This window comes from Equus caballus, chromosome 14, assembly GCF_041296265.1.
Source record: "Equus caballus isolate H_3958 breed thoroughbred chromosome 14, TB-T2T, whole genome shotgun sequence".
In the NCBI taxonomy this organism is placed as follows: Eukaryota; Metazoa; Chordata; class Mammalia; order Perissodactyla; family Equidae; genus Equus; species Equus caballus.
The window spans coordinates 22,703,453-22,721,041 of record NC_091697.1 but is presented as its reverse complement, the minus strand read 5'-3'; the positions used below and the strand labels follow the sequence as shown (position 1 = coordinate 22,721,041).

At 45.1% G+C, this 17,589-nt stretch overlaps 1 long non-coding RNA gene across 1 annotated transcript; it reads right to left on the bottom strand.

Moving 5' to 3' along the window:
- Positions 1-3,966: 3,966 nt before the first annotated feature.
- On the bottom strand, positions 3,967-17,212 carry LOC106781607 (uncharacterized). The gene is made up of 5 exons (XR_001378259.3): positions 16,935-17,212; positions 16,221-16,406; positions 14,496-14,713; positions 8,540-8,676; positions 3,967-4,236 (listed from the first exon to the last, which is right to left on the bottom strand). It is a non-coding gene; the product is annotated as an uncharacterized lncRNA (long non-coding RNA).
- Positions 17,213-17,589: the final 377 nt, after the last annotated feature.

The following is a 17,589-nucleotide window of genomic DNA, read 5'->3' as shown; positions in this document are numbered from 1 at the left end:
ACTAGGATGGGCCCTGTTGAACCTTCTACAAAGATATCGATCAACCCAAGGTCCAATATCTTCATTTCTCCATTTAGAAAGCATCTGTGCTTACTACACTGTCCGACACTGCCCTGGGTGCTAAACAGATGTGATGAAGAACCAGCCGACAGCAATTTGATATCAAATTGTGTAATGTCCAGACTCAGGGCCAGGAAGAGATGTAAACGGTACTTCAGTAGCTCTCCAGGGAGCTAAGCTGAGCTGTGTCCAGTTCTTAGCCTTCCAGTGACCTCACTGGGTCCACAGAGAGACCCCAGAAGGTCCAGATGGAGGATCTAGAATCTGACTGACGTTTGTCCCCATTCATTGTTTTGCCTAGGGCAGACGTTTCTGTCTCACACTGCTTTCTTGGACCAAGGGCTGCAGCTGGGGAGTCCTGAGCTGCTGCCTTAAGGGGAATCCAAATGATGTCAGCACCGAGAGAACGGGCAGAGAGCTGTCTCCTCGGTGAGGACCCGGGAGGCCGCTTAGACCCTCTCCAGAGGGAGGGCCTGGACCGCCATGAGCAGCCCTCACACCACCAGGAGACTGGCTGTCTCTTAGAAATCTTTGGTGGGAGGGTTCTTTCCAAATTTTTTAATTTCCCTATTTTAAATATGAAATTATATATGTTCCTTATAGAAAAACTGGAAAGTACAGATTAAACTAAAAGAGAAAGAAAGAGAGAGAGTGAGAGAGAGAGGGAGGGAAGGAGGAAAGAAGGAAGGATGGAAGGAAGAAAAGATGGAGGAAGGGAGGGAGGAAGAAACCCTTCAAATTCCCCAACCCAGCAATAACAGAGGCAGGTACAGCTCCAGGCCTCTCCTGAATGCATCTGCATATTGTACACTGGGTAGCCTGCTGTTTCCCTTAACAATTGTCCTCTGAACAGGTCATTATGTAAACCAATATGTATGTAAAAATTGTATGCATTGGCCATAAAGTGTTCCATTTTATGACTATACTATAATTTGCTTAACCAATCCTTGACTTTGAATTGTTAGTTTCTTCCCAGGTTCTCCCTATAATAAATAATGCCTATCTGGGGAGGCGCCATGGGCATAAAGTGGAGGCAAAGTCTATTCAGATCCTCTGCCCTTTTTTTGCAAAGTTAGGACCCTGGCTCTTGTTAGCAAATGAAATGTTGTCATCTCATTTCATGCTCAAGCATGCCTTCTCAACGACGACCCTGATATCACCTCCAAGGGGGTGAATACTGGTTCTTGGAGCCAGAGAGTGAAGAAAATCTTACTGTTTTAGTGTGTAAAGCACAAATATATATAGACTACATAAAATAGATGGACAGGATATCTGTGATATTAAAATTGCATGAGAGTTGCGGGGAGGAGTGGAGATCAGGAAAAAAATATCTAAAAGTCTCCTTAGGGGAACAATAATGAATAAAAGGTTGAGAAGCACGGTGCTACAGGGGTTCAAGTTCACTCAGACCAAAATGATGCTCCTCCTGAGTAGATGGATTCTTTCATCCTGACCGATGAACTCTAGCCTCCAGATGTCAGTGTGCAAGGGGCAAATTCTGGACTGAGGTAAGCGATGTGTACGTTTTCTCCTCATTTAATGATGAAGGATCAAGCTCGTCTATGTGAGACAAGACTCAGAAGACATGAAAGGTGTAATTCCTTCCCTCAACACATGCACGCCTGTCGGGCCGCTGCGTCTCCCCCGAGGCTGCAGCCCCAGCCCTTCCCCTGGAGAGCGTCAGGGCATCTGAACGGGGCCCAAGGCACCGCCACAGATTTAAGACCGGGACAGTCATGCTCCCTCTCATCTGGAACTACTCCGTAAACGAGCAAGTGAGGCGGTGAATTTATACTCATAATATCCTCATTAGCTCCTTTGAGTTATGATTAGGTTTTCCCATTTGGACTTTTTTCCCACAGATGATAGAAGTCTTAATATGCCAATAAAATACATCTAAGAGACTTTCAGAGGGAGATCTCAAAGCCCTTTATAAACATTAGCTCATTAACCCTCCTCACACCCTGAGAGACAGGCAGCTGTCACGTCTTATTTTCCCATTGGAAACGAGGGAAGCTGAGGCCAGGAGATGAAATGCTTCTCTCCAGGCCTGCGGGAGGGTGTGGCGAGAAGAAAGGCTTCGCCCTGACTTCTGTCCAGCTCACTTAACACGCCAAGGGAAGGAGATATGTGAGGACCTACTATGTGCCAGGCGTTGGCTTGCATTAGTCAATGTTTAATCTTTTTCACATTCCTTTTCAGGTTCACAAAAACCCTGCGAGCTGGGCAGTTGAAGTGATTTGCCCAAAGTGACCCATCTAGTCAGAGACAAAAGTGAGATTCAACCCCAGGTCTGCCTACATGGGGAAGACAGTTTGGCCTCAAGGCTGGTGTTTTGAACATGTGGGAGCCAACTCTGATTCAAAGAAGGAGGTGACATTGACCGCACACGCTTCACGTCGAGATCAGCCGCTTAGGGAAGTATAGAAGATGTCAAATTGGCAGGGAGGCGGCTAGACTGGGCTCCAAGTAACCAAAGAAATGTCACTGCTTCTCAGTGAGCTTCAAGGAGGCTCAGCATCGTGAAATCTCCAGCTCCAAGACACCAGCCCTTCCTTTCGCCTTGGGGAAATGTCAACCCCTTTAGTGGAATTATTCTTATGATTACTGTTATTATTATTATTTTAGGCTTTTACATGAATGTCGTTGCATGATCCCTCCCTGTAAATAAGCTTTTTCACATTCTCATGGGGAAACAGGAGGAAAAGAAACCCACTTACCAATTGCCAGGCTCCTGGGGTAGTTAGAGCAGCTTCCAGCAGGAAGACGTGCTCCAAGTACCTATGTAAACTGATCATCTCAAGTTACCTTGGTATTCATCTATAGAATTTTTCAATTATGTATGACTAATTTTGCACAAAGTTATTATTTAAAGCAATTTGTCTCTGTGTGAGAGGCAACACCTTCCCCTTCCGGAAAGGTGGGCGGGGAGACCGTCATAACCCGCCATGCTGCAGCTTGAGTTATTAAGCGGTTACAGGAGTTCAAAAGAGAAAAATAATGAACAGGTAAGTCATCACATGTAAAAATCCCTCCTCTATATTATCAAAATACAAATTAATTATAGATAAGATCAAACGACTTCTCTTTAATGTATGGTTTTCCCAGAGAAGGTAATGAAAACAGTGCACTTACTTGCCTGTGGGAGGGGAGTTGAGGGATATATAGAGGGATCTTTTATTAACGTTGGCGGCGTTTCATTGGAGACACGGTGCCTGTGAAGGCTGCAGAAGGGGCCTCTGGAGAGTTCTGGGACATGCAAATAAAACCTGCTTTATGGCACTAGGTGCTAACTCCCGTATGATCTCATCCCCATAGGGTCCCTCTCCAGGTAATGGTAAAACCACCGTGTACAATTACCCCGCCAGCCTGTGCAATCAACAGGTTGAGAAGCCGGCAGCCCACAGCCTTGCCAGTGGAGCTTGGCAAAGACCAAGCAATTGCGGTCATGGCCTTCACAGGGCTTTCATTCTTGATTTTCCAAGCAAGGACCACAGCTGAAGTAAGGCCATGATTCACCTTCCTTTGGGGGTGGGGGGGTGGGGGGGCGGAAAGAAGGAGAAGGGAAAAGAGGATCTCCTCCTCTCTACCTTCCCAGCCCCAGCCCCTTCCCAGTTGTATGTAATGCTAATATTCACATGACAGCAAACATTTTCAAAATAATAGTCCTATATACTTAAGGTTAATCAGAACGGGCGCCATCCAACTTGCAAAGGTAGCAATTTTCCTTCATTAAAGCCAAATCAAGAAAGAGAACTTTGGGATTCCTTAGGGCTAATTACAAGGTGTTAATAATAACAATATAATGGCAGCAATTTTCCAGCTTTGCTCAAACCCATAATCTGCTTGAGTGCCTTATAGGATTGTCTGTGAGTTTATATAAAGCCAAGTGTTAGTCCAAAAATGTTTTCAGTAATTTCATTTTTACATCATGTCTCTCCCGAGTGTTTACGATGATGTGGTAATTGTTGGTGAAGAAGGTTCTCTCTGGGCGAAGAGCAAGTCGCAACTTGACACTTCACAGGACCTTTCTTTTGTTTCTCTTGCAGTGCATCCTGGGAAGGAGTGATGGGTCAGCAAACAAACCTGGTCACTTCTGAAAGCTCAGAAACTAAGGAAGCGTGGATGTTGACATGTCCCCATGTGGTCACTCAGACTGCTCCCTCTACTATGACCCTGTGAAAGAAATAAAAAGCCAACAATATCTTTGGAAATTAATGAGCAGGCAAGATTTAGGCAGCCGTCTGTGGGCAGGCGGGGACATGCCCCAATGTCTCAATGCTATGGGATTTCCTCAAAGCCCGTCCGCAGTTGGTGGGGACTGGCTGCTCCACAAAGGTTAATAAATGCTCGGTTTACTCAATGTGACCATTTGTTTCACTATGCCATTCTCCTTATTCACTGGGTGCACAAGACCTTTCTTCTTAGGATTTTGACTCCACAGACATGGGATCATTCATCCTAAAACTCAAAAAGCCAGGAAGATAAGTTGGTGAGGGCTGCTTTATTGTTTCCTTCTATTCACTTATTGGTCTCCTCTCAGTACCAGTGGAATGACCACATACTCATTTAGAAGAGAAAAACCTTTTAAAGGCCAAGAAATTTAGCCTCTCACTCATTTTCTTTCTCTCTTTAGACTGCCTAGGGGGGAATTCTTCTAACTTTTGGACAGGAAAGAACTAAATGGTCTGGTATTGCCAAGTTGGGGGTCTGAAGCCAGTTTTTTACAACCAGTTTCTAAATCTGATCATAAAAGTTGCTGATGGAAAAGCTGAAACAATATGAACTCCGTGTGGTTTTTGTTGACTGTGTAAGGATGCCCAGGAGACACATCAAACCAAAGAAATGATAATTTGTCCTAATTGGGTTAGAACCACAGATAAACAGGCACCATCTGGAGTGCTGTTCTTTTGAGAGATTACGAGCAGGGACAGTAGGATCTCCACTATTTTGGAATGTATGACTTTCTTCTCTCTTGGTCCTCCAGGGTGGAGAGCCTGCAGGCAAGATGCGGGAAAAAATAGGGAGGCTGCTGAGTTTCAAAGTCCTCCTCTAGAAATTGGACATTAATTCTACGCTAAGGGGTCCTTCTGCGATTCAATGAGATCATCTAAAGGTGCACAATTGGAACCATGAAAACTCAACACCCTTAAATATCAAAGAGGTCTTCTTGCCCCGCGCAATCAGGTCGAGCTAGGGCTGCTGGGAGAACCATGGTCCAGAGAGAGGAACAGACTTGCTCAAGGTCATCATTTACACATTAGAAGAAAACGGAGAGAATTTTTTTCTCCAGGTCTAGAACATCCCTGGTTTGTTTTAAGAGTCTCTAAGGGAAACACACAAGCTTGAGAGGCCGCAGAGATGCCTGAGAGGGGAATGTTGAGTAATCCATCGCCCGCGGCAGTTCAGAGAGCTAAATACACAGAGCTTCAGAAAAGGAGTTGTCCAATCTGGGCAGACACTGTTAGTTACCTCCCAACAGCCATGCCTTGTCTTCTTTATTAACAGAACCTTAATTTTGTTTGAGTAGCAATATGTCCATCCCCAGGGGATGAATCACAAATGGTCTAGGTCAAGAGTCAGCAAACTATTGACCAGACTTGACAGGTCAAATTTGGCCCACTGCCTGTTTTTGTACAGCCTGTGAGCTAAAAATGTTTTTCATATTTTGAAAAGGTTGGAAAAAATCAAAAGAAGAATAATTGTGAAATTAATGTGAAAACTACATGAAATTCAAATTGCAATATCCCCAATGTTTTATTGGATAGGGTGACCAACTGTCCTGGTTTGCCAGGGAACAAGAGGGTTTCCTGAACTCTGGACTATTGGTGCTAAAAGCAGGAAGGCTTCCAGCAAATCAACATGAGCTGGTCGTCGTGACCTCTATGGTTCCCAGATACAATACAGGATGTCCAGCTAAATTTGAAGTTCAGATAAAAAAATGAATATTTTTTTAGTGTAAGTGTGCCCCAGATATTGTATGGAACATAGTTATACTCAAAAAAGCATTTGTTGCTTACATGAACTTTAAATTTGATGCACCATCCTATATTTTTGTTGGATAAATCTGATAGCCCTGGCCACACCTATTTATTTACATATTTTCTATGGCTGCTTTCTTGCTACAGCAGCAGAGTGAGTAGCTGCAACAAAAATTATGTGGCCCACATAGTCCAAAATATTTACTATCTGGCCCTTTACAGAAAAGCTTTGCTGACCCCTGGTCTAAGCCAATCATGGTAACTTAATTCCCTTTTGCCGGTAGTTACATACCAAGGTGACCATGTGACCAATGAGAGAAAAGAAAAGATCCGCTGGGTACTTCCAGGAAAGATTTCAGCCCTGACAACAGGTAAAAGCAGTTCACAAAAAAACTTCTTTACATATTGTTCTCCTTCTTTCTTTCCAGCTTGGGAGGCTGGCATATAAGAATGTGATGCTTGGGGTTGGAGTAACCATCTTGTGGCGTGAGGAAAACTCTGTCCACCCACCAAGGATGGGGTAGCAGATGGAACCTGGTGCCTCCCAGGGACAGCCTCCTCCTAGTCAGAGATTTTTTTTTTTTTTTCATTGGCACCTGAGCTAACAACTGTGGCCAATCTTTTTTTTTTTTTCTGCTTTATCTCCCCCAGTCCCCCCGGTACATAGTTGTATATCTTAGTTGCAGTTCCTTCCAGTTGTGACATGTGGGATGCCACCTCAATGTGGCCTGATGAGCGGTGCCATGTCCGCACCCAGGATCCAAACCGGTGAAACCCTGGGCCGCCGCAGTGGGGCTGGCCCCCTAGTCAGAGATTTTTAACCTGAGAGTTTGTGAAGTTGGCTGGGAAAAAAAGTTACATCATTTTCGTAAACTTCTAACTGAAATTTGGTATTTTCTTTAATGAGGAACATACGCAACAATCTACAGTAGCATTAGCAGTACCTGGAACTTTCTCACTGTATTGTCCATTCTCTGACCCCCAAAGATTCACCTCCATCCCACATGCATTCATTCAACCCATCCCAACATCTCCAAATGGCTCAACCCATTACAGAATCGACTCAAAGTTCAAAATCTCATCTCAATATTATCAGCTCAGAAGTCTCATCTAAATCAGGTAAAGGTAGACTACTGGTATGATCTATCCTGGGACAAGATTCTTCTCCACTTCTGGAACTGTGAAACTAGAAAACAAGTTATCTGTTCCCAAAATGCAATGATGGGACAGGCATAGACCATTATAGACTTTTCTACTCCAAATGGGAGAAAATGGAAGAGAAAAAGGAGTCACCAGTCCCAGGCAATTTTGAAATCTAGCTAGGAATACATTAGGTTTCAAGGTCTGCAAAGAATCCCCTATAGTTCATGGCTCTGCCCTCTGAACTTTGTGATTCTGCTTTCAGAATTACTTTTCCTTTTTCTTGAAGAGTGACAAGTATTTACAACTGAGCAGTTTTATCAGACTATATCCTGCCTCTAGAATTTTGGGAGTCTGACAGCCTTCTTTCATTTCATCCTTGCACTGCCAGTCCGAGATGGCAGTGTTTCTGCTGATACAAAATTTTCAAGACCCCTGTGGGTCTCCTGTGTATTTCACAGGGACTTACTCCATTAGACAAGAGGCTCCTTCAAAGATCCTTCTTGGATAATTTGATCTTTATTCCTGGCTTCTGCTGTGATAGTTCAGGGGGTCCATGAGTCACACACTTATTCTTTTCAAAGACCACTCTGTACGACTGTATATGCTGATAGTTTGATACTTCAGAGGCACTAGCAAAAGGCTGGACATATCCTTGACTTTCTCTTCAGAGCATGTTTTCCTGACAGCAAATCTAATTTTAGCATCTTTGGCAGTGTCTTTTGGCATCTAGAAAAGCTGAGAATTTCCCAAATCATCAAGTCTTGGTTTCTTTTTTGCTTAACAGTTCTTCCCTTAATCTATCTGTTTCCTCCCACATTTTACTATAAGCAGCAAGGAGAAACCAAGACACGCCTTCAACAATTTACAAGGAAATCTCCTCAGCTAAATATTGAAATTCATCACTTACTCGTTCGGCTTTCCACAGAAATGTAGGATGCAATTCTAAGCTTTCTGCCACTAATTGACAAGACTCCCCTTTCCTCTAGTTTCCAGTAATATGTTTCTCATTTCTCCCCGAGACCTCACCCAAAGTGCCTTTATCATCTACATTTCTACCAACTATCTGTTTATGATGATCTAAATATTCCTAAGACAATCTAGTTTTTCTCTACCATGCTCTTCACTTCCTTCTGAGTCCCTCTTAATGTCCATATTTCTACTTACAGCCTTTCCAAGGCAATCTAGGCTTTTTCTAAAACTTCTCTTAGCCTCTGCCACTGCCCAGTCCCAAAGCCACTTTTTTAGACATTTTTACAGCAGAACCCCACTTCCAGGACTAAAATTTGTATCCGTTTTCTACTGATACTGTAACAAATTATCACAAACTTAATGGATTAAAATAACACAAATCTTACAGTTCTGGAGGTCAGAAATCCAAAATGGGTCAGCAGAACTGTACTATTGAAGGTTCTAGAAGAGAATATAGCTCCTTGCTTTGTCCAGCTTCCAGAGGCTGCTACATTCCTCGGCCTGTGATCCTAAGAACTTCTTACTGAAAAAAAAAAAAAATTAAAAGCTAAAATGAAATGCATATAAATACAAAGAATATTAATTATATTGAAATAGAGTCACCAATATATTATATCAGATTGCCACAGTGTAAAAAAGGTCAAGAATGCCAGTGTGAAGTGTACAATAAATATCTTTATGATTTAAGCCACTTGTAGTCAATTTTTCTGTTACTTGCAGCCAAAGGCAATCCTAAATGTACACAGCTACAGGTTTCCTGACTCACAGGTCAGTATAGACCCTCCATCTGGTTTTCTGGGTGTGGATCTGGAACTCATAACAGCCCAGTTCATGAAGCTGGGATATCTCATTTTATTTAGCCAAGCCCATTATACTATGTGATTACATGACATAATTATTATCTTTCTGTGTGTGCATGCATGTTCGTGTGTGTGTGTGTATGGTAAATGGTTCATACATCCATTTCTTTATTCTACAAATATTTCTTAATGCCTGGTTTGCACCAGGACTACAAAATCCAGACCTTCCAGCAGACTGGTTCCTTCTGGTTACACGTTCCTTCCTCCAGCCGGTCTTCCTCACCACCCTTGCTAAATTAGTCCCCTCCTCCATTCCTGTGTCATCATTTATCATAACTTCCTGTTTTACGTTATTTACAGACCTTAACTCTCTCTGAAATAAATCTATCCGTTTATTTGGTGACATTCCCCCACCAGAATATAAGCTCTAAGACAACAAGGACCCTGTCTTGTTCACCATCAGTGCCAACATCTGGGACCTACACATTGTAGGAACTCGACACATTTGTGGAATGAATGAAAAGCAATGTTCCTACCCTCAAAGGACTCACAGTCTAGGAGGGAAGTCAAACAAATCCTTGTACTACAGTCGGAGAAATTAACACAGGGCCCTGGGAGGGAGATGTACAGAAGACGGGGGACGATAGTCTTCCAGGGGAGAGGTGAGCCTTGAAGCTGAGTTATTCACGAGTGCTGAGGAAGAAGGGGCCGAGGGAACAGCATAAGTAAAGGCATTCAGGCGCAGAAGAACACAGTGGTTCACGGAGAACAGGACCTAGACAGTGAACTGGGTGAGATGATGCTGAAAAAGTAAGTTGAAATTAGGTTAGGTTAGGTTAGGGTCACCAACTCCAATACCTACAAGGATCCAGACGGGCAGCATAAATGAACAAAGGGCACCAGGTGTAAAGTGGTAAATAACATCTATATCCAGCACAGTGTCAGTGGACAAGGCTAATCAGCTCCAGCGAATTGTTACCATGCAGGAATGCTGGCCCAATTTTGCTAGATCTTAGAATTTTTTCAAACGAAGCTGGAAATCCAAACTTTTGGGTAACGTCTTCCAATATGTAAATATTGGGAACTGATTCATATCTTAAATATCTTCTAGGCCAACATTATGCACACCAAACAAAAACTGTCTGTTGGAAGATGCAGGCCTGGGCCACCTGTTTTCACCATCTCTGATCATTGTAAAGGATTGAGAATTTACACTTGGTTCTGTCGGTAAATAGCGAGGCATTGGCCATCTTAAACTGGGCTGTGATATCATCAGATTTGAATACCAGGAAGATCATTTTAGAGCTGTATGGAGGATAGATTGGAAGAGGAGCCCAAAGACCAGCTAGGAAGGATTACAATAGTCCAGATCAGGAAAGCAGAACTCTGATAATGGCATTAGAAATGGAAAGAAGAGAATTACTATGAAGCACATCTAGGAGGCAGAATAAGCAGAAGTTGTGTTTCTCCTCCTGGAATGTGAGTCCCACGAGGACAAGCTCTTGTTCTGCCTTGTTCTCTACTGGATCCCTGATACCTAGAAATGGGTGCTCCACAAGCACTTGTCGGTCTCGTGGATGCTTCTGCTCCAGGTGATCAGATGGATGTTGGGGCCAATTAGTGAGACGAAAATGCTGGGGAGAGAAGATGATGAGCTCACCAGCCAGAGATGCCCAGGAGACCTCTGGATAAATCAGAAGAGAGATCAGATCTGACTAGACATTTGCCTTTGAATCCCATGGTTGTGGGTGATATCGTCTTCCTTTCTAGTCTTTCTGGAACTTGGGGGCTGCCAGGCAGGAATACGACCAAAGCTCATTCTTCTCCCAGAGCTGGTGGAGACATAGTGACGGGCTGAGCACTGTCAACAGCATCAGGATGGAGCTCCCCAGCTAAGGGCACCAGCAATGTTTCCATCAGACCCCACCAACTAACATATTCTCTACTCCACTGCACTTGACTCAATGCAAGTCTTACAACTCTTACTTAGAACCAGTGCTGGAGGGACTGTCTTGCCCTGACTGATATTTCCCAAAGACCAGAACTATGTAAACGTAAGGTGAATTGAGAATTGCCCTCTAATCAACCTGCAAACATTTAATAAACACCTATAATGGGCAAAACACTGTGAAAGGCCCCAGGACCCAAAGTGCTGCAAGGCAGCTGTGTTGTCATGGCCAGGAAGGGGAACACATTCATTTAAATGCCTGCCTTCTGCAAACTGGACCCAGAGCTAGGCACTCTACGCACATCCGTAAAGGACAACAACCCTGCATAATTCCTATCATCCGTGTTTTCCAGGAAAGAGAACTGAGCTTTGGGGAGATTCAGAAACTTACTGAAGGTCACTTAAATAGGTAGCTGCCGAGATTTGAACCTACATCTGCTTTACTCCAAATCCTTGGCGTCCTGCTACACTCTGCTTCTTCCCATCCATGGCATCTTCTAACTTAGGTGTACTGTCCTCTGGGGTCTGTGATCAAAGCGTGTCAGTTTTTAGGCATTATTTCTCCTCTCTGGCCTCTTTCTCCCCTATTAGACTTGATCACAATCCTTTTCTTCCCAATAAACTCATGATCCCGACATTGATTTATGCTCACTTTGTAGGAGTAGCTGGCGCATGAAGCCATCACTGCTAAAAGCCTTCTTTAAATGTCTCTTCCCGTCATGGGGCTTCGGGAGGAAAATAGCAGAGGTGGTGCCCACCTCATCCGCCTCCCAGCCCCTGACTCAGACCATCCCCGAATCACTGACGTCAACACCAGAAGCTCTAAGAAGTTCACCCACGTTAGCACCAGGAATGGAAATCAAAGGTAGCTATTTTTGGACCCAACTTCAATCACTTTCCCTTGGAACCACCTCAAGGCCAAGAGAGCAAATAATTTAATATGATTAGATTGAAACAATCCCAGAAATTGGTCTGTTTATACACCTTGGCACCATTTTTGACAAAGGTATGAGAGTAATCGAAATAAATGGACCTGGCCGAGTGGGTGTGAAGTGTTCCATTTACTTGAGCTTGGAATGCCAGCCCAGGGTGGGGGACAAAGGCTCCTTGCTGAGAAGAAACTGCAAAGGAAAATCTGGAGTGGGCAGAAGTGACAAGCCCCCACCACACTCTTCCCTCACCTGCTCTGAATCTGATTTGGATGCAGAGGCCTGGAACCTGGTGGAGCCGCCTCCAAGATCTGGGCAATGGATGTGCTCCCTACTTGGTAGGTATTTTCTGGCTTTTTTGCTCACAGTGACTGCATCCCCACTGACCTCTCAAATCTCTTCTCATCTCCCCCTTCCCTGCCTCCAGGGTCACTGAGTGCATGGGGCCTCAGGAAGATTCAAGAGGGATTCTTCTGGGGATGGCCCCCACGCCTTTATGGTTAAGTTCTTGTGCTCCACTTTGGTGGAGCGGGGTTTCCCCAGTTTGGATCCTGGGCACAGACATGGCACCTCTCATCAGGCCATGCTGAGGCGGCATCCCACGTAGCACAACCAGAGGCACTCACAACTAGAATTTACAACTATGTACTGGGGGGGCTTTGGGGAGAAGAAGAAGAAGAAGAAGAAGAAAAAAAAAGGTTGGTTGGCAACAGACGTTAGCTCAGGAGCCAATCTTTGAAAAAAAAAAAAAGTGGGAAGATTCTTCTTTTCTGCTCCTGGTGCAGCTGCCACAGCTCTCGGCTCCACATCTCCAGCTTGGACCACTGTCATGACTTCCTCATCACAGCCCCACATGCCTCTCCCTTCCAATCCACCCCTCCCCAGAGAAATCATCTTCCCTCTGCTAAAGGCCAAGCTCCTTCCTCGTGGATCTGTGTACTCAAGCCCAGGAGCATCGTTAAGACCTGGGGGTTGGGAGCCCGTGGGCGTTGAAGATGCATTGAGACTCCTGCCTGTGTGTCTAGCCTGGGTCCCAAGGTTCTCCAACCCCGCCCATCTCCCCATCAGAACCTGAACTCCACACTGAATGGTCTCTTGCGGTTCCCAGATGTGCCAGCCCTGTGCTCAGGCAGTCCCAGCTTTGTCTTGGAAGATGTTTAAAAGTACGGTAAAACTGGGGCCGTCTCCGTGGCCGAGTGGTTAAGTTCACACGCTCCGCTGCAGTAGCCCAGGGTTCGGATCCTGGGTGTGGACATGGCACCACTCATCAGGCCACGTTGAGGCGGCGTCCCACATCCTACAACTAGAAGGACCTGCAACTAAGATATACAACTGTGTACAGGGGGGGTTTGGGGAGATAAAGCAGAAAAAAGAAAAAAAAAAGTACAGTAAAACCATGAAGAATAATATGGAAACATCCCATACTCCATAACCTTTTGTATTTGCTTTCAGTCTTTTTCTTAAAAGAAATAAATCATTCCAGATAAAACTAAATTCCCCTTAACCATCTACCACCCATTTCAATCTCTTCTTTCCCCCCAAGAAGCAAAAATGAGCCTTCCAGTTCACTTTTTAAATAATCACATACATGTGTATATAAATAGAATCCATTGCCACATACACATATATACAAGTGGTGTATTTTGTGTATTTGTAATGTGTATTTATGAAGTCATTTGCATGCATATCATCCAAAGTTTAAGACACAAAATGATAGAGAGAGGTGAGGAAGTCTTCCTCCCACTCTGTCCCCAGGCAGCCAGCGCCCTGAGACCATCTACCTGCCACTTCCTTTTTGCCTGGACTCCTCAGCCTCCTTTAGAGCCGCCTCATCTGTCCAGCCCCCTGTGATATTTCCCTCATTACCCAGCTGACTCTCAGCCCCTCCTGAGTGTCCACACAGCACCCTGGACCCTGTGCAGACTTCCGCCCAGCCCCCATCACCCACACCGCTGTCTGGCAATGGAGACCGGCCGACCGCTGAACGCAGCGTAGGAAGCCGGAGCCTCTCCCAGCCAGGCCTCTACCCTGCCTCTAACTGAGCTCTTTCTGACACTGGCTTCCAACCCGTTTGCGAAAAGCCATTCATTAGTCTTAGCAAATTGCTTTGCTGACACTTTCTGAGTGTATCTCAAATCCAAATGGCATATGTCTGTATTTGTGCCTTCATTAAATCTGGATCAAAGATTAGTTTAATCCAGGCAAAGTTTTTGAGCTCAACTTGCAGCAAGCAAAGAAATCATTTTTAAGAAATTTGTTTGTGCTGCTGTTGCTGCCATCCAGGAACGAGCGGGCAGCCTCCACGGGGCACCCGTGGGAGTCTTTGCTGGAGATGGGACTTCTGGCATAAAAAACCTAGGGAACGTGTGAAAGTAAATCTCCTCCCGTCTCCCCCACCTCCTGGCCTCCTATGTTGCCCTGAATCTTGAGAGAGATTGATTTTCCACTCTAATGCCAAAAGAGAAAAAAATATCCCTTTATATTAGATTTGCCAGAGCAGAATTTGGTACTGTTGCCATGACTCCTTCGGTTAATGAGAATTGTTACTCGATCCAATGCAGCAACTTTTCATGCGCATCTACCATGTGCCACATGCTGAGACGCATCCCTCATAACAACCTGAGGACAATATTATTATTATCATGGTTGTTATTATTACTATTACCGTGACTAGAGACCGACTGGTGTAGTCAAAAGAGTCTGGACCAATCTCTTCTTGTCTGTGCCTCTCCACGTCCTCCCCGGGGACAGACAACTGTGGGCATCACTCAGGTGGGCACACCCAGCCTTGTTCTCCTTTCTGGTCACAGCACCTTGATGTTCCTTTTGAACACTCTTGTCCACCTGCAGTCCACCGCTTTGGGTTGCAAGAGTGACTCAGGCCTGTCCAATCAGAGAACATATTATAATTACATATATAGAGAATCTATAATGCAATATGTAATATTATATATATAATTACCAGGGGCGAGAATTCTAGCCCTTCCCCTGGAAGCTTGGGCTCCTTCCTAGCCCGGCACAAGGGCTCACGTTGGGCCAATCCGGGCCGAGTGAGCCCATCTCCCACCTTCTCAGTGTCTGTTCCGGAAGCCGAACAGCTTGCTCAATCTCCATTCCTGCCACTGAGCTGCTGACTGTGGCAGTCACCTGGTGAGTGACTCTGATTTTCAATTCCCCTTTCTAAGAAAAAAACAAATAAAATGGAGGAAATAATCTCTCACCTGCAGCTGCCTAAGGCATCTGAGGCTCACTGTTAGCTGCCAGAGGCGTCGACTTTGTCAGACTCAGAACCCTGTTCCTAGCTTGATCCCCCTTAACCTCCTGAGGCCTGGAGGAAGCTCATGGCGGGACTGAGGCAAGGCGGGCACCCTAATGGGGCTGGAGTTTATTGGTGAGAAAGCGGGCCAAAGGTCAGGCTTTGTGTATGTCAGGGTACCAGACAAACAACCCCAGAGGCCCCCAGGCATCCTAAGCAGTCTGCCGAAGGCAAATCCAACCTCCCTCGTGCTGGAATTCATGCATGAGTTGACTGTTTGTGCTCGTCCCGAACTTCACCGTGGAAGGGTTTTATGAAATGTGAGCTGACAGAGTCCTCTGTTGCCCTCGCAAAGGCCCGCCTCAGCTCACCCTAGAAATTAGCTCACGAGAAAATGCCTGAGTCAGCTCTCAGCTTCCTCCCGGGAGGAAGGGGCCTGGGATTCGAGGGTCGTCCACGCATTCGAAGTGATGGTGGAGGGGAGCAATTATCTGGTGAATCTGATTAATGTGGACAGCTGGGGCAGAAATCCTGGCTCTCTGCCTAACGTGCTGGAGTGAGGACATGGTGAGGATGAAATGGACGTCACACCTGGACACCTCAGAGTGTGTTCTTTCCCATGGCCCCGTGGGACTGTCTTTCCTGTACACAATTTCGTGGTGCACACTTGGCAGCTTCACCATCATTATCACTACGACCGAGAACCCCCCATGCCCCAGGCCCCGGGCTAGGCAATTTGCATTCATTACAGGATTTCCAGTCCTATTCCAAGCACACTGGGCAGGGAGGAACCGGCTCCCGCAGTCTCTGGATCAGGAAACTGAGGCCAACCCACACTGCGAGCACGTCACAGAGTGCAGGTCTTTGTTTGGGGTTGCGCTTACACTGCGCTTTTATTTTGCTTTTTAAAAATCACGCACGCATAGGCTTTTTTTCCTCCTCCCCAAAGCCCCAGTACATAGTTATGTATTCTAGTTGTATGTCCTAAGGCTTTTTTTTTTTTAAGTATAAAAGTACGGCTCCCCCTCTCTCCCGACCTTCCTTCCAAAAATATGCTGTGTCTATACCAGCATCTATACATACATATATCCCCTTTTTTTACACAAATGGCAGCATTCTTTAAAAACTGCTCACCTCTTGCATTTTCAAAAATGTGTTAGGGGCCGGCCCCATGGCCGAGTGGTTAAGTTTGCACACTCCACTGCGGCGTCCCAGGGTTGCGCGGGTTTGGATCCACGGCACCGCTCGTCAGGCCACGTTGAGGTGGCATCCCACATGTCACAACTGGAAGGACCTGCAGCTAAGATATACAACTATGTACTGGGGGAATTTGGGGAGATAAAGCAGAAAAAAAAAGTGTTAGTATTTGTCAAACCTGTGCAAAAGTAGACAGGATAACAATGCGAATTCCCATGTGTCCATGGGCGAGCTTCAACAAACACCTATTCCTGGCCCATCTTGTTTATACCTCCACCCACCCCCTGCCCCAGACTATTTTGAGGCAACTATTTGAACTCCAAATAGTTCAGGTTGCACATCTTAAAAATAAAGATTCTTTTTAAAGTGTACACGTAATACTATTATCATGCCTTTAAAACACAGCAAGTCCTTAATATGTCTTGGCGATAACGGTAGAGCCCGTGCACCTCCCGTGAAGCTGCTCATCCATATGGAGCCCACAGCGATCAGCTCGCTGTTGATCCCCGTAGGTCATGGCCAATTTTTGCTACTATTAAATTGAAGCATTTGAAATTATCAGTGTTTGACCATTTTTGACCCATAAAAATATCAATTTCATATGGTTCCATCCAATATAGGCAAGGTTCCAAAGAGTACTCATGTACATACCCCATATAGCAGTTTGGTTATAAGAAAAATGCCTGAAAATAGAATATCCTTGCCAGGATACTAGCTCTTCTCCTGAGGACAAGGATCACCAAGGAACAAACAAAATAAAACTCCCAGCACTCTTTGCCTTGGCTTAATCCGTCTTCCTGCTTCCAAACTCTCTCCATGTCCAGTCAATCTGTCTGTCAATGTGATCGTCTCTACAGTACAAATCTGATTCTGTCACCTCCCTGCTTTACACCTTCCATGGCTCCTCATTTCCCTCAGATTAAAAAACCAAATCTCCTTAACCTGGCATTCAAGGACGTTCACAACCTGGTCCAACCTGTCTTTCTAGACTATTCTAGCCACTTCCCTATATTTCAGCCATACCAGTTGACTCACCATTGCTTAAATAAACAAACCTTACTTTAAAATGTTTGCGCCTTTGCCCAGGCTGTTCCATCTACTTAAAATGCCCTTCCCCTAGTCTTTGCCTGGAAAACTCCTATTCACCCTTCAAGACTCAACTCCACTGTGCCTTCCTCTGTGAAACCTGTTCTGAACTTCCAGGCAGAGTCAGGCCCGCTCCCCTCTGTGTGTCACTCTATGTTCAAGAGATGACTCTGCATTAGCTCCTAGGTTTGCAGGTCTGTGATATCCACTAGAGCATTTA